This window comes from Melospiza melodia, chromosome 18, assembly GCF_035770615.1.
Source record: "Melospiza melodia melodia isolate bMelMel2 chromosome 18, bMelMel2.pri, whole genome shotgun sequence".
Lineage (NCBI taxonomy): Eukaryota > Metazoa > Chordata > Aves > Passeriformes > Passerellidae > Melospiza > Melospiza melodia.
The window spans coordinates 7255392-7258548 of record NC_086211.1 but is presented as its reverse complement, the minus strand read 5'-3'; the positions used below and the strand labels follow the sequence as shown (position 1 = coordinate 7258548).

The following is a 3157-nucleotide window of genomic DNA, read 5'->3' as shown; positions in this document are numbered from 1 at the left end:
CTCAGTAGAGTTTTACTCATTGCTTGAGCATTTGCTTTTATTTGTTTGGTTTTTTCTTTATAAATTGCCAAAATTCAACCCTATTATTGCAAGCTTCCAGAAATCCTCTTTGTTGTTTGCATTATTCCATTCCCAATTTCATTCCCTTTCAACAGTCAGAAGTAACTAACTGGGAGGAAATTATTAGATGTGCAACAACAAAATCTGTTTTCCTCCAGAAAACAAAATGGTTGATGTGTTCTCTGATTTTGCATTTGATTACATATGTAGTGTCTGTAATGGAGGATAAAATGTAAGGACAGGAAGGCTCATTTGCAGGGTGCTACAGAGGCCTCTCTGTGCCTTTAGCATTTGTTTAGTCCTGAGAATGGGCTGGAAATTCCTGGGCTCTGTGATTTTGAGGTGGTAAATAAATCATAGCAAAATGACAGTGTATCATTAGATGTTGTATCCCACCTCAAATCTAATGATACACTGTCATTTTGCTATGATTTATTTCCCTTTTTGTGCCAGAATAATCTGTTTGATACAGGCCCTTTCAAACTGTTCAAAAGGGAGCTTTTAATGTTGCCTTTTTATTGCTTTATTCAGACAGGTGGAACTTCTTATACCTGTGTAGTTTGAACAATGTGAAATTACCCTCTAGCAAGGGCACTGTGAAATAGCAGAATTTCCTAACAAAAAAGCACCATGTGGGCCTCTGCACTGTAGAATCACTAAGGTGAAAAATGGTGAAATTTGACTCTGCTCTAGCTTTATAGCCTTTGGAGGTTTTAGATATAGCTGCTGTCACAGAGATGGAGTGTTTGCCAGTGGAACAAAGTAAGAATAGCCTTCTTCAGAAACCATGGAGACAGCAAACTCATAGCTTATAAAGTGTAAATAAGTATATTGCCTGTTTCTTAATTACTGGTCTGTGGGACTGATTTGAATCTCATTCTCTTCCCCACAGATGTAATTTCACTCAGACTAGAATGAGTGCTGACAGAGCCAGTGTAGTTACCATGGGTCAAGTCAGGACTTCTCATCTGAATTTGGACAGGCAGACTTTCATTTGAACCTCTCAGGATGGATGCAGGGCAGTGCTGCCAGGGGTGAGTCAGGGTATTTTCAGGTTGAAGTTCAGGGATATCTCTCAGTTGCTCCTGCTGATGGACCTAACTCCTGTGTGGGGACAGCTCAGGGCTTTGTAGCCATTGGGCCTGGCCCTTAGAGTGGGAGTATTTGTTGGGTCCTTGCTATTCTCTGGGAATCTTGTGCAAGGAAAACAATTTAATATGTCTGGTAGCTTGTGTTATGTTGGAGTTCTCCTCTATGTTAATTCTTTTTTAATTTGTAGAAGGTCCTGCCATTGTAACTGATGTTGCACAGATGAAATTAAAAAACTGGTGACCCAACTGCCACCCCCGAGGGACAGCCTGTGCTCCTGTCCCCTGTCTGTGTCACACATGGCTGAGGTGAATAATCTCAGGTACACAGGCTTCTTTTGGTGCTCAGGAGAAATGTCTCTGTGGCCAGGAACACAAACATTTCAGGGAGAGAGCATGAGCTCAGCTCTGACAGGGCTGAAAAGCAATTTTCAGGAGGGAGTTGCTACCTTGCACTGCCTGGACAAAAGGACCTGTGGGACTGAGCGGCCCACTCAGTGAGGAACAGTTTGTAATGAGTGTTGTATGCAGCCTCCTGCACAAACACACACGCACAAACATATGCTTGGAGACTGTTAAAGCTGACTTTTCTGCCTGAGCAGGTTACAGGTGATTTGCTGTGTGAAGCCAATTCAGGTCTGCCTTCCTTCTCTCCTCCCTGAGCCCCTCCTGCTGCTCTGCAGTCAGCTCCCTCTGTTCTTAAAAAACCCCACATCCTGAAAAGGCACTGAGCTGAGGGTGTGAAACTGTAGCAGCACTAGAGGAATTTATTCATGTTTACATGTGTGTGCTGTTATTCCTCAGTACTTGTAGGCAGTGAATGAAATTTTTAGCAAGACTGTGCAGTGCTGCAGCCTCTCACAATGAGAGAACTGGAATGCTGGCACAGGTTGCCCTGAGAGGTGGTGGATGCCTTATCCCTGTAAACATTCAAGGTCAGGTTGGAAAGGGCTCTCAGCTACCTGATCTGGTTGAAGATGTCGCAGGGGGTCCGACTATCAGACCTTTTTTGGACACTTCCAACCCCAACCAAATCATTCCTTGATTCCATTTCAGCAGCTCCCTGGAAAGAGAGCTGGCACTACCGGGTGCTGCAGGGACAGGCTGTGGGAGGTGCCAAGGGAAAGGGTTGAATGATGCTGTCAGCAGGACTCCAGCAGGTTTATTTTCTTTATCCTATTTACATGAACTGCCACAAGGACAGAATTAAATCAAGCTGCATTAAGGCTATGTGACCTTACACTAGAGGAGCTAGAATTTTTCTCAAAATACAACCTTTCAGTTGTAGCTAAGTGGTGAAAATAACATTAATTCTTTAAGAAAACTCACCAGACTTTCAGGCAAAATGCAGCCAGAGACTCGCAGAAGCAGTTTCACGGAGTACCAGCAGCTGAGGTGTGCTACCACCTGTGTGCACAAGTGTACCAAGTACTGCCGTGCTGGTCCCTGTGCTAGAGGCAAAAGAACAGCCCCCCAGCCATAAACTGCTGACTTTTGACTTTGCAAATTCAGTGAGCTGCGGCTTTGCAACAGAAAATTAGAATTCAGAACTTTTGTTAGGCTTTCAGAGGGGTGGCCGGGCGGTGCCACACGTACCGCGCAGGGGCTGTGCTGCTCCGTGGCATCCACGTGGCAGCGGGCGCGGCGCGGAGGGCTCGGGCACAGCTGCTCCTGCCCGTCCGTTCCTGGGTGCATCGTGCAGCTCCAGGTGCCGCCGCTTGGGAACGGGCTGAAAAGGATCCCCCGCATTTTATTTTTCGGGTAGAAAGGGTGTGTGGGCAGAGCGGCTGCTGGGGATGGAGAACTGTGAAGGAGACAGGGGAAAAACCCGTATAGATTAAAATTGTTGCCAGAAGAGTATGGAGCCACGGCGGTAGCGTGGCCGAGCGGTCTAAGGCGCTGGATTAAGGCTCCAGTCTCTTCGGGGGCGTGGGTTCGAATCCCACCGCTGCCAGTAGTGTTTTTTTGCGCCGCAGCCCCGCGCCGCCGCCCCCTAGCGGCGGCGGCCG

The 3157-nt window shown here is 46.9% G+C and overlaps 1 non-coding gene across 1 annotated transcript; it reads left to right on the top strand.

Moving 5' to 3' along the window:
* Window positions 1-3020: 3020 nt before the first annotated feature.
* TRNAL-AAG (transfer RNA leucine (anticodon AAG)) lies at window positions 3021-3102 on the top strand. Its single transcript has one exon. It is a non-coding gene; the product is annotated as a tRNA-Leu (tRNA).
* The last annotated feature ends 55 nt before the right edge of the window (window positions 3103-3157 follow it).